The sequence below is a fragment of the Equus caballus genome, chromosome 2 (genome assembly GCF_041296265.1).
Source record: "Equus caballus isolate H_3958 breed thoroughbred chromosome 2, TB-T2T, whole genome shotgun sequence".
NCBI classification, from domain to species: domain Eukaryota; kingdom Metazoa; phylum Chordata; class Mammalia; order Perissodactyla; family Equidae; genus Equus; species Equus caballus.
In genome coordinates this window covers 64,639,268-64,660,180 of record NC_091685.1, presented here as the reverse complement: position 1 = coordinate 64,660,180, position 20,913 = coordinate 64,639,268, and the positions used below count along the sequence as shown (strand labels likewise).

At 43.6% G+C, this 20,913-nt stretch overlaps 1 protein-coding gene across 9 annotated transcripts in view; it reads right to left on the bottom strand.

Annotated features, from left to right (window-relative positions):
* MSRA (methionine sulfoxide reductase A) overlaps window positions 1–20,913 on the bottom strand; it is a 384,931-nt gene that overhangs the window by 53,638 nt on the left and 310,380 nt on the right. The window lies entirely within an intron of this gene.

Here is a 20,913-nt window from a genome sequence, read left to right as displayed (position 1 = left end):
ACAATGCTCTGCTGCTATTTATAGAGTTTTTATGGTCAACCTTTTCAGAAGTGGGTGGCTGGGTCCTTCTTCCTAGGCTGTCAGTCTGGAAGCTCCACTGAAACCGGTCCACCTTGGGTGGTATTTGAAATACTAGTGGCATAGCTTTCAGCATCACAGCAACATGCAGCTGCCACAGTATGACAACTGACAGATGGGTGGTGTGGTTCCCTGACCAGGAAACAAACCCAGGCTGCAGTGGTGAGAGCGTGAATCTTAACCACTAGATCACCAGGGCTGGCTTTTAAAGATAAACACCACAAGTAAAAGGCCAGCAAAGGTCAAAAGACGACCCCCCTCTTAATTGTATCTGAAAGTAATTTACACACTGTATATAAAGTCAGTCTCCATAGGTGGCATTTGGTTTGCTGTAATGATATTTAGTTTTGAAATTTTAGTGTCTGCTCATTTCTTTAGGTACTTGGTCTGCAATTAAGGCACTCTACCATTAGGTGGCAGTAGTGTCACAATCATACGCTATCCAAATAAAATTCCATCTACAATAGAGCATTTCTTAGCTGAGAGGGAGAATCTATTTTTATTCATTAAAAAGAAGAAAAAAAGAACTCCTTATGAAAAGAGCCACGTTTCAAAAGTATTTAAAAGACCACTTTAGTTTTTAATATTTAATATAAAGTAATATGACACCATTATAAACTTTATCCATCCTTAATTACCCAGTCATTAACTTAATACAATGATTTTTTCCTCCAGAACTGAATGCAGAGTTCATCTCAAACTCACTCAGAATCCTGAGCTTGGATTCTGACACTCACTCTTTTAGCCTTTGAACTTCCGCTCGTGATTTCAACACATCCATGAGGCGCTCCCTCGCTGGCCCGCTGTGCCCTCTAACCACAAGAACTGTTTTTTCTTACTAAGCTCTTAGAGGCAACTAGAGAAGCCTTGCTTTGCTTTTCTGGCTAGAAGGCCCTTCAGGGCTAATTGTCCCATCTCCCAGGCAGCAGAGAAAGGCAGTGACAGACAGGTACAAGCTCCCGTGGGCAGCAAAGACCACGGATGCTTTTATTACAAGGAAGAAAGAGATGTTCCACTCTTTCTTGGGGGAGAAACATCCCTTCTGCCCAGGGGAATCTTGAGATGTCAGCTCATTTAAATAGAAGCTCTCTCTCTTTGTGGTTCCCTTAGTAACGACTCTAAGTCAGGGTCTCCCTACTGCTTTATAAAAGAGCTCTTATCTTTTATCGCACGACAGTGCATCTTGCAAATAGCATTTGTGCAGATAGCTAGGCTGAGTTTTAAACTCGCGTCTGGAGGGTTCCATCCCTAGGAGCAATCAGGGGTGAGGCCCTGGTACAGTGGCTTTGGGCCTAAGTGGTATCCTCTTCAGCCTGGCTGCTGAGAGGGACCTGCGGCCTTCCCTCCAGGACCTCTGCAGATCAACATCCACAGCCCCTGGAGAGCATCACTCACTCATCTTCCAACTTTGCAAAGAAAAACACCTTTTAGGAAAACAAATGATAATGTTGCATTTGATCTTGTTTTTAAATTTTAAGTTTTTTTAAAATTGGGATTCTTCTGATCAGATTTTCAAGGCGAGGGAAGGAGGCCTTAAAATGACTCATTCTGTAAAAGTGAGTTGAGTATTTTAAACTTTAAAAATGCATCATCATAACCACCGTTGTTTTATGTACTAAACTAAGAATAGAGAATTAAGGAATTTTGGAGTCGGAATGAACCTTAAGGCACACTGGTACCAAGCTCTGGATCACTGAGGCGTCCCTGCTGTGGCTTCATGACAAATGGTCATTCTGCGGCTGCCTGGTTTTACTGTTCAGAGGCATTCACCCCTTTGTAGGGTGGGGAATTCTACTGATGGGCACCTCCATCCACTCAGAAATCCTTTCTGATGGGCGAACATCTGCCTCGTTGCCACTCTCACTCCCAAGCCCTCTCCTGTCCCCTGGAGTAAGTGAGCACACCCTTGCTCTCTTCCAAGGACAGCCTGCCAGAATCTTGAATGCAGCCTTCACACCTCACTTCAGTGTTTTCTCTCAGGCTAAAGAGAACCTTCCTCACAAGGCCCCTCTCATCTTCCCACCCCCTTCCATGTGTGCTGTGGGCATCAGGACACTTCAGGTTGTGGCCGACACTGAACACAACGTTCCAGTGTGCAGGAGCATGGTGAGGCCTGACTTGTGCCAGACACAGGGCAATGGGTTCATCTAAAAGGAGCTCTCTGAGGTTGCTGGGTTCCAGTCTGCCTCTGCTACTCACCTGAGGTGGGACTTGTGGAAAATTAACACCTCTGTGCCTTGGTTGGCTCACCTCTATAACAACAACAACTTCACAGGGTTATTCTTAATAAACTGAATTAAATCATATTAGATAAGAACATATATAAGGTACCTCGTACAGTGACTGGCCCACGAGTACACTCTCAGCAACTTGTAGCCAGTAACAATAATGCGAATTGGAACATAAAATTGGAAGAGTTCAGGTAAATGAAAAGCAGCTTTCACAGGTGCACCACGGCGGGGCTGGGTCTAGTGGTCACCACGACCAACTAAGCTCTGTATCATCTCAACAACTCACTGACTCACTCACACAGTGAGCATGAGCTCCACGTACAATGGTGCTCAGGACCCAAAGAAGAGGAAGATGGCCCTGACTGCAAGGAGTCTCGCAGGAAGGACAGCCAGTCCCAGCAATCAAGACTGGCTAGGGGAGCAGGTATGTTAGAGCTACAGGAAGGGGGCTGTGGGAGCACAGAAGATGGACCCCTGGTCCAGCTGGGGTTGAGAGAAGGCTTCCTGGAGGAGACGCCACCATCTGGCCACAAACCTAACTGCCGCTGCAGCTGACACTCACATAAGACCCGGGCTGAGCAGGCAGCTCGCCTGCGCCCCAGAATGTCTAAGTCCATATGGCAGTGATGCCTGCCACTGTCCCCATCATTGGCTGAAGGAGAATTCCAAAGAGGCTGCACAAGGTCCAGCTCAGGGGTCACTCAGTGCCCTGCCCAGCCCAGGGTCAGGTATGAGCGCTCTTTGCATCTTCTCTGCTCAGGCTGGCATGCCCATGGCACAGGGTGCCAAACTGTAGGCAGGTGGCTTTGGTATAAATTTAGAGCCCTTTGCTTCCTCTGCCCACTCATAACTTCACACTTTTCCCCAAGCTGCCTTTTCCTGGAACAGCTTCCCTAAAAGAAACATGAACCTTTTCTCTTTTTAAAAAAACTCTCCTTCGAGCCCATCTGCTCCGGAAAGCCATCCAGATTCAATGGTCGCTCTTCCACAAAGCCAACATCACTGGTTCCCAGGCGCTCCCCAAATCCTGCAGAAATCCCTTCTCTCCCGTCTGTCCCGAGGCAGCAGGAGAATAAGGCAGGAAAGGTTGCTACAGTTAGATTATAAGAACTAAAGGGGGATGTAGGGTCTCCCACCACAACTCCCATCCGTAATGACCAGTCAAGATAGGGAGGGTGGGAGGAGCTGGCAGGAGGATATGCCCGGGAACCAGGGTTCTAGGTTCGAGACTTCACCCTTCCATTAACTACCATGTGACCTTGGACCAGACATTCCACCTTCATGTGTCTGAGCTTCCTCATCTGAGCCACCAGGAAGCCTGACGAGAAGAGGTTAAGACAGGTCTTCCTTCCCTACAGCCAGGGATGATGAAGACATCCCCTCTCCCTGAGGCCAGGACAACTGCTCAGCCCCGTGGTCCTGATCTTCTTCTGCCTGGAGCCAGGCAAGCAAAAAGTTAATGTTCTCAGTCTATAAGTAGTTCCTGCTGTTGCAGATAAAATTAAATGGCATGGCTATTTTGGTGGAAAATCAGGTAAAAATGCTGAAAAATAAACTCTCCGTCAAATGCCAGCCCCCACCCCTCCCCGCCATGTTCTTTTTTTATGCCCATTTGGTATTTGTTTTTAATTCTGGCTGATTGTCAACTTTAAAACCTGATGCATAGAGTGGCTTGCTATTCCGGAGGCGTTATTTTAAGATGAAACAATGTAAATTCTGACTTTGGATGGCAGATGGCTGGCAGTTCACTGTTTGGCAAACCAACTGGTATGGTATGTTGGAAATTCAGAGCAGCAGGTATGCAGTTCAATTTGAAACCACCACAGATGCTCCAAGGGAGCGGGGGAGGGGCACAAGCTGGTCAGGAAATTAAGAACAGTTCTCTGAGCTTAGAGGGGAAAAAAGATGATAATTAGCTGAAAGTTTGCTTCTTCCAGTATCTACTTTTTCTTTTTCTTTTTTTTGGTTGCTTCTTAGAAAACCAGGAAGGTCCTTAGACGTTAGCCCAGCAAACAGCTTCTAATTTTGCTCCATAGCTTTGTGTTTGGCAAAGCTCATCCTCAATGAGGAATTCAAAGGTGAGGAAAAAGCAGATAAAGCAAAGCTCCAACGTTGTTCTTCAGTAGAGAGGCGCCAAGAGCAACGTCACATAAGGAGCCTACCTCTGGGCCGATTTTTAAGACAGGATCAATTAATGATATTTCAGGAAGGAAGGATTCAGAGTTTAGGAAAGACCTACACACGTGAAATGGACAACTCCAGTGTTTCTACATCTACTATGCATTTCGATTGGATTCTAGGTAGTGTAGATGGTGTCTGGCTGCCCATCTGCAGAGGAACTGAACCCTGCCCAGATTGACCCATCAATGTCTATCCAAAGTCAGTGAAGACACACTATACTTTTAAAGAAGGTCACTCAGGCTGCAAACCTCTAACTGTCAGACTCTTATCAAGTGGAATGTCAAAACAAGTCATTAGAACAAGAACTCTATGTGTGTATGAAAACTGAGTTATTTCTCCTTTCCTCCAAATTCATATGATGGCTGGAAGGTAAGTAGGGAAGAATCTCTTATGTGCCCTACAACTGTCTTCCTAGGGTGCCCAAAGTGAGCAGGACACTGCAAAGGAACTGGAGTGGATGCTACCACGTAAGATGTTGAGAATTAACGGTATCTCTCAAACTACTCTTGCCCTAAGGGTCCTCTCGTACATTCAAGGCTTGAGGAGCTTGCTTTGTTCTGAAAAGTAGCAAAACTGTCACTTCAGGTGTTCCCGGGATTACGACCTAACTAAATTCAGAGCAGCTCAGTCTGAATGCCTTTGACTAACTCGAATGGCAGGGACAAACCTGGGCACTATATGCGATCAGATGTTTTGGCCAGAACAACAAGCTAATTAAAATTCCAATTCATAACTTAATTGCTCATCTGGACCTTCAGTAATGAGCAAAGGGTCTCTGGGTTTTAAAATAATAATCCAAGCCTGACTGAGCCATTTCTTCAGCAGAGCATTGCCAGGAAGAAGTCTGGAGAAGGCGAGCACTTCTCGCTGCTTCCTCCACGCATACTCAGTCGAGAGTTCTATCTTTCAGCTAACATGTAGGCGTGAAGATGACTTAGACGTGGATCCTGCCCTAAAGAACTTTCCAGTCAAGGAGAATAATAGCGTGTGACTATTCATAATCACAGATGGAGCACAGGAGGGCCTGGAGGAAAGAGACAGATAAAGAACGCAGGGAACTCCAAGAGCCAGGTTTCCTGAGCAGATTCACTGCTCCCTTCCCGAAGTCTGGCAGATCTCTCCCATGTGCTACATGGGCCCCATAGGTCAAGGGGGGAGCAAAGCGTCTCAAGCCTTTCCCTTCATCTTCTAGCCCAGAGAAGTAAGCTGGACCTCTCCATGTCCCCTCATAGTTTTCCTGAGAAGCTGTTCAAAGTCCTGAGAAAGGGCTAGCTGGCTGGATCCCCAGCTTGGAAATAACCAGAAACTGCTGTGCTTCAGATACAGAATTACCTGAAGGCCAAAGAAATCAAAGGAAGAAGGATAGAGACGATAGAAGAATGGACGTCTCTGGGGGAAAACCTTGTGCTTGTTATATCACCAGCCACCAAATGTGAACCACACCCGTGCGAGAGGCTGGCGAGGCTCCCTGAATACATTTCTTGTGAGTGCTCTTAACACCAAATGGATCAAAAAAAAATTCTTCCCCGAGATGCCGCAAAAAACAGCATGTCCTTCTGTTGTTTCAAAAATGACATTTCAGCAGCAATGAAGCTGAGTGTCTCGAGGGGGGCGGGGAGGAGAGGCAGGGACCGAAGAACAAAAGAGTTGGGGGCCAGGAGGGGTGGGGTATACGAGGGAGAGCAGAGGTCGGTGGAGGTAACCGTGTTTAAAAATTGATAAGGAGGAAAAAAGAAAGGCCAGGGGGCCAGGAGAGAAACCAGGACCAGTATGTATAAGCTTGGTTTTCCAGTCTCTCAAGCAACATTTTGGAAAGGGCCCCATCTGAGACTACCCTCCCCTTGGGAGACAATGGTGGGGAGGAGAGGAAGGGGCTTCTCACTGGATCCTGGACTCTAAGGGGACTGTGTGGCTAGGAGTCATGTCTACGAAAAGAGCCCATAACATATATGGAGAGAAAACAGTGGGGGCATGAAAAACTCAGGAATGGGAGTGGAGCCAACACGACAAGTGATGTCATGGTGGCCCCTCCCCCATCCCACCACCCACCTTGTTGAAAATCCACACCCACATTTTTGGCTTGGGGTTCTTTGCTTACAACATCCCTGTGATGGGTATTTCTGATTTGTCTTTGTGGCTGTGGATACACTTGTATGGTAGAAACACATCCTCAACAGTGCAGAAGGAGAAAGGGATGAAGCTCCACCCATGTATGTGTAGGGGGCAAGAGGAGTGAGAACAACCCTCGCAAAGCATTTCTCTTTGGCTCAGGTCACATTTTCATCAGCAGGAGAGCTCCCAGTGAAGGGCAGTTATTTTGGGGGCATCTAGATTGAGCCAGGCACCAAGTGCTTTACATATACTGTTACGTGAATCCTGCAGCTACAAAGTGATGCAGGGATTTTTATACCCATTTTACAGGTGAGAAAACTAAGACTCAGAGAGGTTAACTACCTTGTCAAAGCCTCACAGCAAGTTAGGACAAAGCTGGAATGGGAATCCCAGGCTCTCTCACTCCACATCCAGGATCTTCCCTCTGCTTCTTCCCAAACAAGAGATTCAAACAAAGTGAAACAAACACACAGGAGATGAGCGGAAGAGAAACCACGTATCTCACGTGAAGGAAATGATTTCCCTTTCCAGGAAATGAAGGGGAAGACAGGAGGAAGAAAAAAATTAAAGAAAACATAGCTTTGCCTTGAAGGATGACAGTGTGATATTAAAAACTTGAAATTTTAAGACAGTTTAATTAGATAAATTTTTTACATTACAAAAGTCATCTTTACTTAACAAAGTGATACTCTAAAGAGTCACTTTAAGTAAATGGCTTCCCAAGTACATTTAAGCTCATAGCCAAATAAAAATCTTCCACAGGTAACTCTTGAGGAAGACAGGTGGGTTCCTCAGAAGGTGGGGCAACATAAGAATCCTCAAATGTCCCACATATGGCTCCCAGTAGCAGTTTTTATTTGCATCCAGAGTTTCCAGTCTTCAATCCTAATAAAATGCAAAAACAGGCTTATGTGCCCCAACACCCAGAACATAGTGGTCTTACAATGATGCGAGATAAAGGGGGAGGTACCCATTTCACAGCTGTGTGCACTGCCACCATGACCACACTGGAGTCACAGCCTAAAAAGCTGAAAGAAAAGACTTAGAACCACAAGTCCCAAGTACAGGTCTCTCAAACAAAAGTTTAATAAACTTTAGAGACAGACCCCAGAGCCTTCCAGCCATGCCAGAAACACGGCATTACTAATATGACTCATAACAGCCAGGGCAGTCACCGATCTGGGTAAATCTTCCCCCAACACATTGCATTTCAAAAGGCCTGTTATCTCAGAAAAGGCTGCATTAAGTGTCTCTTGTAATTATGTCTCCAAGAAACAATACTCTTCTCCTCATTAAATGTTTCAGTGGGTGGCCCTGCGGAAGGCGGCAGGAGCTTGACCCCAGAGCCATTGAGCCTGAGAGGACAAAGGAAGAGGCCACCAAGGAGTTGTCCAACTCTATTAGCAGGGGTGAGGCTGTTGATTGGGTTGAAAACGGCTTTAATTAGGGACCTAAGCAAAGAAGCAGATAAGTTATTGCCATACAAAGTGCTGTAATAGACAAATGCACTGGGAGTCACAAGCTTGCCCAACTGCTTTCCATCCTGGTCGTGGTTCAAAGTGGCAGGCTGTGAACTCAAAATCCAGTTCAACATTTGCAACTCATTATCTCCAAGTAACAGGCAGCAGAGAGACACTATCCTCCCACTAGACGAGGAACTCCTCCCGCACCAGGACTGGACCCTGTGTCCCGGGCATCCCAATGAACACAAGTCTCTTTGGAAATAGGATGAGTTACCAAAAGCACTGTTTGTGGGCTGGGGTTCTAACCCAGAGGTAGAAGTGTCACTTCATTCCACAAACATTTATCGAGTCCATGTTAAACACAGGACAATGTATGAAGTGCTGCTGGAGATTCAACCAGGAGCCCTGCCTTCCATCGGTTTTAAAATCCCTCTGGAGGATTGTAGGAAGAGGGCAGCTGCAGCGACATCTCCAATGCCTCAGAGAAAAAGCAAACAGAGAAACTAAATGCAAAGTCAAAAATGCGCAGATGCTTACGACAAAACTAGGTGACAACATATCCCCATGAACCCCCAAAATACACGCCAATGGATGAAACCACCAATAGCCACAAGACATGCACATCATTGGCATCTGGGCTAGAGAAGCAGAGGGAAGCAACAGGGCATCTGATGGATCTGAGAACAAGACACCAAAACATCCAACAGCAATTTACTGGGAAGCACCGAGGGCCAAATTGAGGACAGTGGCTAAACCCTGGAGCAGTTTTGCTCTCTCTAATAATAGGAGCTTGTAAGGACCTGTGTTAAAGGGTCTGAAGGGAAGACACCGGAGCTGCATTGTCCCTATGAATTCTCAGTGAACTCTTCCAGGACTCCACTGCCGGGAGTGGAATCAAAACTGAGCAGATAGAAATGACAGAGATAAAGGAAAGATGTGGTCTAGATAAAAGTAGAGAGGGGAACAGAAACAGGAAATCTCAGAGAAAAAGCTGCAATATTTTTTTTAATACTATGTGAAACAACTGAAAAGGAAACGTTAAGTTAGAGAAGCTAAATAAACCAGTCCTCCTCCTAATAAATCAGGAAAAGCAAATTCACACTTTGCAAAAGAGCCCCCATCTCAGACCACCCTCCTCTTGGGGGTTTGGTGAGGAAACAGTCTCTCTGTGGTGGTGTGAACACAGGTAAAATCTCATACAAACTATTATCAAACACAAAAAACAAAAAAACCCCACAAAGAATTAGGAGCAGAATAGCATCCCTACAGATAATGAAGGCATGCCAGAAAGAAGGGCTCAGAAAACTAGCAAAATTGTAGCATATTATTTCAAAATCAGCTACAGGCCTTAAGAAAATGATGCAAAATCTGAACTAACATTAAAAAATTATTTTAGAAGTGAAAACTAAACTAGAAGGAATATAAAAGCTAATACATAAAACAAATTATATCTTAAGGGAAATGGAAGGTAAAAAGGATAAACACTTTTAAATATCAAAAAGAAATGAAGAAAATGACAAAAAGGGTCTCAAGAAAGGGACAAATATTGAAGACAGGAAAAGAAGATCCAACCAATGGAGAACAGAAGTCAGTCTCTGAAAAAGAAAACCAAGGCAAGAGAATAGGAAAATTAAAATGCATGACTCAAGACAATTTTCCTGAAATTAAAAAAAAAATTCAAAACTACACATTGAAAAAGCACACCACACACTTGAAACTATCAACTCGGAAAAATTAACATCAAGACATAATCTAGTAAAATTATTGGACTTTAAAGATAAAGAAAAATATCCTTATAATACATGACTTCTAAGGGAAAGAAAATTAGATTATTACATGCTTTTTGACAGCAATATTTTATGCTAGAAGAAATGGACTATGTTTTCATACTTTTGATACTCAAATGAATGACAAAGTGTAAGCGAAGGATTTTATATGCAGCAAAACTGACTTTACATATGAAGAACACAAACTGTTATCAACATGCAAGAATTCAGAGAATATTGTTTCCACGAGATGAACCCTTACTAAGGAATCTACCAGAGAATTAGCTTCAGAGAAACAAAATGACTAAATTGGCATCGACATAAGGATAGAGTATTAAATATGTAGCTACCTGAAGAACTAAAATTAAATCAAGGCTAAAAGGGACAGATTACAGAATGTATTGTCTATATGATTTGATAACACAAATATAATACAACCATAAAAACTGGGAAAAGGGAAGACAATATAGAGATAAAAAAATTTTAACTGTTCTCATTTCTCATGAACTGTTTTCAGTAATCATAATTGATGGTGGTAGGATTGTTATTATTGTTATTCTGAGATTTTTGTAGTAATTATGGGATATCCTAATTCTAATTTTGTGTTTTTAAGAACCAGGATTCTTGGTTTGGAATAAAGGGGATAGCAATGCAACATAAAAGTACTTAAGTAAAAACTCTATAGTTTTGAATCTGAGTCTGACATAGTTTGAACACAAAATATTTGATCACACACATCCCCCCTCCCACGCACACACATATTACACACGTGTACGCTATGTTTGCTGCAAAAGCTAGAAACAGTGACCAACGCAGAAGGAATAAGCATCCATAGTATCCAGATCGTGGTCTTGCAATACTGTTTCCCATTAAAAGAAACCAGGCTTCTTGGAGAAATGGCTGATTCCAGGTCTGGAGCAGGAAATGCACATAAGCCTGGAGTGCCTTCATATGCCAGATTGTAAGGATGATCAGAAACCTCCTGAGGTCATGTCAAAAGGACCCAGGAGCCAACTGCAGAAGCTTCAACTGGCGATGGATCGAAATCCATCAAATATGTGTAAATTCATGTGTTCACAGTATTATTTAAAAAGAACTAACAGATTACATTTTAAGGATGACAGGACACCAATATATTATCTTGAAAACTGGGTATATAAATGCACTGAATGTTTCCTCTAAGAACTGTACCACTGGGTAACCAGATGGTAGATGAATGGAAGCTTCTTAAAAAATTATCCCAGCTAATAAATGAAAACAAAATTATACAGTTAGAATGACACCATTTTGCAGTCCTAGTGAAGTGGTGGATCTAGACACTGAACATCACTGAGTGTTAACATGAAAAAGTAAAACCACACGTTATGTGCTGCCTGATGAAAAACACCATTACTTGTCAAAGAGATTGAACCTGAGGCTGGTCAAGCGTCTGGTGCAGCTGCCAACGTGCAGGAAATAGAAAACAGAGGCACATGTTGAACTGCACCACCAGTACACATCTCGTGGGAATCTACAGAGTGGAAACACCTAGGTCCTTCCGCAGAAAAAGTGTAACAAAAAGAAAGGATGAAGGGGTTGCTGCAGCTTTTAAAAGAGACTTCAAAGATATAACTTTTTTTTTTAATGGGCAAAACTAAAAAATAGCGAGAAATGCACACTTAGGTGAGAAATCTACAAAGAAATGCAAGAGAGTGATTACTATAAAGGCTGAGAAGGGTGGGGTGCTATGACTGATGGGGAAATGGAAGGTGGCTGGCACAGTTCTGTGGCAACAAGAGCGCTGGCCTTACAAAAACTCATTCAGCTATAGATTTGGGTAGTATCGCTTTTTGTATCTTTTATTTTACAATAGAAAGATGAAAACAAATTTTTAAAAATTCCAACGAGGATCAGTTTTAAAGGATGTTCAGAGTGCCTTAGGCTCTATCTAGATAAAAGCCAAGAGATAAGGCTGCCAACTAGAGTCAACAATAGTGAACATCCCGAATTCCTGACTCTAGCCACTCAAACTTCACAGCTGGGACCACTTAATCCCAGCTCCCCGGATAAATGAAGGAGCGTCAGGTCAACAGCTCAGCAATCTGGGCTGCTGACCCCATCCTAACCGATGTGAACAGGCCTTTTCTTCAAATCCCAGTTCTAGCATAAGATACCAGTTTTCCTGTTACCAAGACTCCAGAACCCCAGTTCCTATTGAACAAGGCCAGGCTTTGTCATCTCCAAATCTCTAAGAAATTGGGTTTCCACTTTGAATACTAGTCCCATGGCCACTGGGTCTCCCTGATGTAGGTCACCTGCCTGGACAGACCTCTGACCATTACCTGCTTCTGGAAGCCCCCTCCCCCCCCCCCACCCAGGACACCACCAATTATCTGCCTTCTGAAGGTACCCATGAGGGGTCTGTAACTGGTCTCCAGCCAGTTAGGACTTTCAGATGCTGCCCTACTTCCAAGAGACACCCTGACGGCCTGACAGTTCTGCTATAGCCCAGGCCCTTCTGCTGTCATTTATGTTCTGAAGGAATTTATCTATTAGGCAAACATCTCCAGCTTCACTGCAGTTTCTTTCTCTTCGACACAGCACACCACCCAAGCCAGCTTTTTCCATCCTTTACACATGACTCACAATCAAAGACTCACAAATTTGCACATCTGGAAATGCCCTCAGACAGATCATCTTTTTTAATTACCTCATTTGCTTTTGTTAGGAAACTGAGCATCAAAGAAGTGATGGTGGGTTTGGCAGATCCCACATCTGTCAGTGACAAAGCTTGTACCAGAATCCAGGATTTTCCAACAATGACTTTCTCCCTCTTTGCTCTCTAACCATCCTTGGCCATTGTCTCTTTGCAAACACGCATTAATACTCAGCAGTTCCATGCAAGTTGCCATTAGCCTGTGCCAGGAACGATGCTGGGTAGGGAGAGGTGGTGCTGGAGGGCTGGTGGGGTATCTTGGTGCTGTAGGTTGAAGAACAAATCCTGCCCTAACACAAAGAAAGATTTATAGGGAGGACAATAAACAAGAAGTCACCGCAGAGCATGCTAAATGCCAACACAGATTCTCTCATTGACCAGACTCCCTGCCACTCCTTTTGAACTAGGCCTAATTTTTGGACTTCTGTGTTCATCTCGGCATTGTCCAATTTTAGCAAGAATCCTGCTAAGTCAGTTTAACCAGAACCCCCCACCCTTGATATCTGATCAGGTTCCTCATCCCTATCCTCCCCAGGTGATGTCTGATCACCTGGCCTGCCATCAGCAAGAATCTTGTAAGGTCGGTTTAGCCAAAATCCCCCCAGATCCCTGATGTTTCCTCTTTTTTCTGACCATTGGCCCCCACCCTGCTCCTCGGCTATAAATTCCCACTTGCCTATATTAGGCTGTATTTGGAGCTGAGTCCCATCTCTCTTCCCCACTGCAAGACCTCATTGCAGTGGTACCTACACCTCTCACCACGGCCCCCTTGAAGAAAGTCTGCCTTACCATCTTCAACAAGTGTCATGAATAGTTTTTCCTAGAACGATGCCATAGTACAGAAAGGACATGGTGCTATTGACACACACACACACACACACACACACACACACACACACACACGTCAAAATCTGTAAAAGTCTGCAGGCCCGTATATGCAGCAATTCCCCTTCTGGGAGCTTATCCTAGGGAAATAATCATGGATGCAGGAAAAGCTTTTGCGGTAAATTTGCTCATCACAGCAGTGTTTACGATCGTGAATTGTTGGAAACAACACAAACGTCAAACAGTACTGGATTGGTTTAATAAATGATGGTATATCCATTCAGTGGAGACTATGTAGTGAAAAAGATAATATAGGAAAATAACATGTAATGGTATGAAAAGATATTCACGAAATATTGATCAGTGAAAACATAAATATTACAAAATTATGGATACTGAGATTCTATTGTTTAAGGTATTTATTCCTACAGAGAAAGAAATATAAATACCAAAATGTTTAAAATATGATTATTAAAGGTAATTTTTTTTTTTTTGAGGAAGACCAGTCCTGAGCTAACATCCACTGCCAATCCTCCTCTTTTTGCCGAGGAAGACTGGCCCTGAGCTAACATCCATGCCCATCTTCCTCTACTTTATATGTGGGACACCTACCACAGCATGGATTAGCCAAGCGGTGCCATGTCCACACCCAGGATCTGAACAGGCAAACCCTGGGCCGCCGAAGCAGAACGTGCCCACTTAACCGCTGTGCCACCAGGCCGGCCCAAAGGTAATTTTTATTCTCTTCTTTTTGCTTATCTGTCTTTTCTATGATAAACATACAATAGTTTTAGAAACTTAAAATTTTTTTCCTCCAGAAAACTCCTTAGAAACTCATCTGATTCTTTCACTTACTCATTCTTGCTTTTGTATTCTCGCCTTTGTGCTTTACAGCTGGATCTTGCAAACAACATAGATTCTACCAGCTTAGAGATAAAGCCCACGGCAAATGCATTATGATTCAAGTTATGTCTTAACAAGAACGTCAGTGAGCTAGCTTCTCTGCACATTGGAAGATGAGCTTTCCTAAGTACAAGAAAATCTTTATTCGGGGCTAAAAAAACCCCAATAAATTTAAACTCTAGTGTTAACCAAAAACATGCAAAACAAAATAAAGTGCTGTTTTATGCTCATCGTATCAGCAAACGTTAAAACCATGATAGCACGGGGCTGGCAAGGTCGTAAGAAGAAACACGGTCATGCAGTGCACTGAACAATGCGTACTTTCAAAAGTTAACCCACTGAAAAAAGAATCCATTTTAGCATTTAGGCAAATTTTCTCACACGTTGGTTTTCTTTCCACTAATAATAAATTTATTTGCATCCATCTCTGAAGTCCTTTGCTTCATCGATTTTCTTTATAATGTTTGAAACACAGTTTCCTAAGACATGTCACAAGACATAGGAAAATAGCTGTTTATTTATTTTTGTTTATTATTGTCCTGTGTGTGATTCAAAAGAATTTTCCGAATGGAACTGTCACCTGTTTGGCATCTTAGAACACAGACGGGTGGGCAGTGGGCGGGTGCAGAGGCTGAGAGGCATAGGCACCAGTCACACCTTCTCCACGGGCAGTCCGGTCTATCTAATCTTCATCAGCTAAACATACACAGGTACCTTAAAGAGAACTGCATAGCCAGAAAGATGGTACTCAGGAAGGTATTAAAGAAGAGAGGCTACCCAGAAAATCGCATCCCATCATAGAAAAGTCAGCCACGCTCCTAGCAGGGGACATGACCGCTAGTTTTAAATACACTGACCCCGTTTCACATACAGAATCACAGACTCTGAGCGGGGAGGAAGCCCCAAGAAGGCTTTCAGCCCCTCCCAGGTCCTTTTCCACACACTCCACTAAGGGGTCTGGTGGAATCAGTAACAAATCAGGGCAGCAATTTATTCTCCTTATTTATAGTTTGGTGAGCACGCTTAAACAGAAAGCTGGCCGCTGTTGAGTGGCTTTTGATTAGCAAGGCTGCAAGAAGTGCTCGCTCTCTCCTCCAGAAACGGGCTATCTGCAAAAGGCAGTTCTCCTGAGAATGTTCCACAGCGTGCCAACCACCTTGAGCACTGTTCTGCTTCACCATCCTTTGTCTCACAGTGAGAATGTGTGTGAGCACACACGCGTGGGGGTGGCTCTGGCCCATAGTGACAGGAGAGTGCAGAGAAAGGAAGCCTAATACTCTCACTTTCCTCCCCCCACCCAAACGGAGATGGTGACTGGGAAAACGACTTCCACTGCGGAAGCACACCCCAAAGACAGCTCAGATGGGCAATGAAGGGAAAGCAATGTGGCTCGCCAGCTGAGCAGTGCGAAATGCTCTGATATACTGCAAGGCGGAACCGACTTTAAAAAATAAAAGAAAGAGAGAGTCGTGGCCCTTTTCTCCCCCTGCTTGTTGTTGACTCTCCGAAATGCTGGGTCTGGCGCGGTTCTGATCCCTGGAGTTTGATGTACGTTGATTCACAGACTGCTGCGTGTCTGCACCAGATGGCCTGGAGTTAATGAACACAAACTCATCACTTTTGCTCACCAGGGAAATGTGCAGCTCAATCTGATTTGTAGTCTATAACTAAAAATATTTGAGTATTTTTAGGGAGCATTTTACTGAGACAAAATGGCACTTCAGGAAAGCATTAAAAGAACAGAGACTAACCAGCAAATTGCAACTGCAAATTTCTACACATTGATAAGCCAGCTCTCAGATCATCTTTGACCAAAGTTAAAGTAATATGTTAGGAACTGCACATGAACGACGGCCCCATCCTGCTCTCCCGCCCCCTTCCTCCTCTCCAACCCCTCTGCCCTGACCCAGCCGAACTTGTGGTCCCAAAGCACAACATGGAACTCGTTCCAAACACTAGATTTTCTCATTTACATACTAGCAAAAACATTTGTCATAGGGTGGATACCAACACACACACACATATAGAGTCTTACATATTATTTTAATGTATCCTTGTCTATATGTTCTTATACCTGACATTTTTAGGATTCAAAAAAAATTCCTTAAATTGACTCTGCAAGATCTCCGTCTTGTCCAACTGTGATAGAACATTGTTCAACCAGATGTTTGCCTGGTCCTCAGCACCAGCAAACAGAATGGGTGACTCCTAATAATGAATTAAGAAAGAGGAAGTTGTTTCTTATAGCTCACTGTTCCCCTTCTCTAAACTCCCACGTTTCCTGCTGTTTTACTAAATCTTAGCAATTCGGCTCACAAACATTAAAGTCATAGCTGCATAAGTCAGCTCGTTCTCATCTCTCTCCCAACAAGGCCAACAACCGCACAATTGGGTTCTTTTGTCATGAACTGTGAACTTGGGACATCCAGGGTCGAGACAAAGTTCCTTACAGACTCGAAACCTGGGTCTCAGCTGGGAGTTTGTTAGACATGCCGACTCTCAGGCCCACACCCAAACCTACTGAATCCAAGTCTGCATTTTAACAAGATCCCCAGGTGACCCGTACGTAGGTGAAAGTTTGAGCAGCACTGCCTTATAGTCATCTAATTATGTATAACCATGTTTGAATCTGGATCACAAGTGTTCTTACAGGTTGTACTGTCTTAACGGGGAAGTAGTTTAATGATCTAGAACCCTTCTCTATAAAGATATTTTACCAGTACCAGGTTCTAACAGAAACCTTTGACCTTTTCATAGTGACCATCTTTACAAGTAGAAGCTACTCCACTGTTTAGAAGAAAAAAAATCATTGTTCATTACAGAGTGTTCTTTGCACAGATTAGCACAAGGGAGGGAAAGTAAAGTGTTTTTCACTTGAACGGATGAGCTTGGAAATAGGGTGTCACTACCAAGCCATAAGCTTCCAGTGAAGCATCTCCACCTGCCTTTGGCAAGATGTCTTCTGACCCACAGCCTTCTCCTGCTTAGACAGCTTAAATGAGCTTCTCCTTTCGGCCAGTTCTGGAGCAGCGGCATAGAATTAACAGGAAATAACAGTTTTGTGTGGTGGTCTAAAAAACACCCTCTCTGTCACCACAGGCAGGAGGAGGCAGTGAGGAGGCCTCTGGCTGCTCAGGACCCCCCCGTTTAACCCTTCTCGGCCAGGCTGGCTGCAGCAAATGGCTAAGAGAGTCTGAAATGATGCTGGAACCAGAAGCTATCCAGAGAAGGCAGCGTGAGGGAAAGACTGCTGCTGCGGAGGTGGAGGCAGAGGCCTCTGTAGGCACTGCTACGGGGAGAGTCGCTAGGGGCTTGGCTTTGGTGCTGCTGAGCACAGGGGGGCTGCCGGCCACAGCAATTGGATGGTGCTGGGGCCAGAGACAAAGGGTGAACCGACTACAAGCTCACTCAGCCAGACGGCTGGCAAATCCAACCCTGCAAATTTGAGAGCTGCTCTCTGGTTCCAATTCAAACACCGTGGCTGCTGATAAGTGAGTTCTAATTTGGGGGAAAAACTACGGTGGTTCGGGACTAATTTAACTCCTTGACAATAGATTCACAGGATGTCAGAGCAGGAAAGACTTTATATGACCTTGTCATCCAGGAGTTTCAGATTCAAATAGCTTCAAAAGACAGTCAACGAGTTGAGTGAGAAGGATCTAGAACTGCATTGTCCAATAGGATAACCACTGGCTACAGGTGGCAAGTGTATACTTAATATGTGGCTAGTTCAAATTGAGAGGTGCTGTAAGCATAAAATACAAAGTTTTTCAAAGGTACAGAAGGAGAAAAAATGTCAAATAGCTCATTAATAACTTATATTAACTATATATTGAAGTGAAAATGTTTTGATATATTGGGTTCAATAAATTATTAAAATTAATTTCACCTGTTTCTTTTTAATGTTTTTGATGTAGCTGTCAGACAATTTTAAGTTACATATGTGACTCAGATTTGTGATTTGCATTACATTTCTATGGGACAGTGTTGGTCAAGAACAACGGAGAAGGATGGAGACTACAGCTAACTGCAAAGTAGATGCCTTTTTGAAAGGTGTTAAAATTCAGGCTAAAAAAAAGAAAAGAAAGAAGACTTCTGACCAAATTCCACTCACAAGTCACTGCTTTGTGACTAACGATTTTTTTTTTAAAGGGGGAGGAAATGCCCCAATTGCACAGCTAGTTAATATAAAGGCTATAATGAAAACCCAGGACTCCTGACTCTTGGAGTCCAGCAATTTTTCCTATGGAGGTTCGTTTGACAAAGTCAAAAGCTTAAATGGCAGCTAGAAGGGAACCTGTGACCTTCATTTAGTCCCTTTACCTGTCTGGCATTGGTACCTGTAAAATGAGGGGCGCTATGGTCTGAACGTGTCCCCTGAAATTCAGATGTTGAAAACCTAACTCCCAAGGCGATGGTATTAGGAGGTGGCGCCTTTGGGAGGTGATTAGGTCATGAGGGTAGTGTTCTAATGAATGCAGTTAATGCTCTAAAAGAGGGCTGAGAGAGCTCCCTGGCCCCTCCCACCATGTGAGGATACAAGAAGTCTGAAGGAAAAGAGCCCTCACCTGACCATGCTGGCTCTCAGACTTCTAGCCTCCAGAGCTGTGAGAAATAAAGTTCTATTGTTTAAAAGCTACCCAGTCTGTGATATTTTGTTACAGCAGCCTGAAGGAACGAAGACAAGGGCATTATATGAAAAGGCCCCTTGGCCCCCTTAGCTCTGACATTTTAGCATTCACGGGCCTCACACAGAGAACTCAAGAGTGACCTGTTAGAGACATTAAGGGTGATGGGACTTGAGGGCCAAATGAACAGCAATGGGGAGACAGCAGTTCTCTAAGAACTAAGCTGTCAGAGTCCCAGTCCTGTACCAGTCCAATTTCATTGAATAAATATTTACTGATTTCCAATAAGTGTCAGCCTTGTGCTGGGCATGGTGTGGAGGGAGTTTACAAAACCAACGAAGGCAAGGCCTCATATCTTCGAGGACTTAGAGGACTCAGAGACACATGCTCAAGGCTCATTACCAAGGTCACGAATGCAAACGTGCAAATGTTAGCAAATGGGCAGGATGCCAAATGGTTGCAGAGGAGAACGCAATGACAAAGGGAGTTAAGGGCGGCGTCACAGAAGAGTTGGGCTTTTAATTCAATCTTGAAGAATGAAAAAAAATGAAGGGCTAAAGATATTCTGAGGGAATAGTATGTATAAATGTATATCATGATGAAACCAAGGAGAATGGAGAAGAACGTAGCAGATCAGAGAAACGCTGTATGCGAAGCATGCATTGTGCATGTTATTAAAGCCATTTGAAAGAGCTGCCTTGCAACTCATGACAACAAAGGTGAATCTGCTGGCACTGTAAATGTTGGTGCTACCAAAGGAATCTCTAAATATAAATTTCAGCAACTTAAACAATGAATGTATTCTGTTTTATTTGTGATTGTTTTAATTTATGATTATCATGCATAATTTGCTTTATCTAATCGTGTTTTAAAACTAATAGATGAATTGCATATGATTATTCAGATTTTGTAGGCGTTCTTTTTTTTAATTGAAATAGACCTGACATAACAATACCCTATTAGTTTCCGATGTATGTAGGCCTTCTTTTTATTCCACTTTCTTAGGCTGGCATCTTACATGGTGCTGGCATTCTCTTCATCAGATGCAGAAATTCACAAACCAAAATACCAAGTTGGCAAGTTTTTCGGATAGTGCAAGCCACAGAGCAGCATTTCCTTCTTTTCCACCAGGCTGGTCTCTGAGACTCGTTATGCGTGCCTCTTCTTCAGCAAGCCTTCTCTCCTCGAATACCTCCCAGAGCCCAGCTACCTGTTAGTCCCAATTCTGCCAAACTATCCCTCTTTCCAGTACAATATATGAGTGCAAAGTGTTAAGGAGGAAGGAAATCAATATTTTAGATGCCTCAGTACTGTGAACTGAACTGCTACTAAAGAGAAGCCAATTATCTCTGGATATAAGTTGGGAAACAGGCATTTGGCCATGCTGCTGGTACAGACCTCAAAAAGAGATCCCCTGGGGAGAGGGCCCTAGCCCTTCCTCAAATACACAGTAATTTAGTAGCACGACAAAAGGAAGGACTAAGTAAATGCCGATAGTTCAGACACATAATTACTCTGATACTCTGTCTATATGATCCCACGATTTACAAGCAAACTCTCAATTGCAGGTTTGAATTAATCAACCCCAAGTCAATCTAAAGATGAACCCATTTTATATGAGGGTTGTTCTCGACGCACAGACCAGCTGCATCATTCATTCATGCGTTCAACAAATATTTATGTGCTTATTCTATAAAAAACCAAAGATAGCTAGGGTGGGTGTTTCAATGAGCTTAGTCCAGTAAGAGAGAGAAGGATCTGCTTTGCTAACTGCAACACAGGGCAGCATATATCACTGCCACTGGGATGATGCAGGGGAGTGACTAGTCATTCATTTAGGCTGGAGTGATGGTAAAGGCAGCAGACAGGAGGGAAGGGAAAGGCAAGTCCTAGAAATGAGAATTAGGACAATCTGATCAGACAGTCAAGTGTGTGTCAAGGAGGAGTGAGCACTATGGTGGGCGTAATCATTTCAGATCCTATTGTACAGAGCTCTGAATGCCAGGCTCTGATGTGTGAGGCCACAGAAGA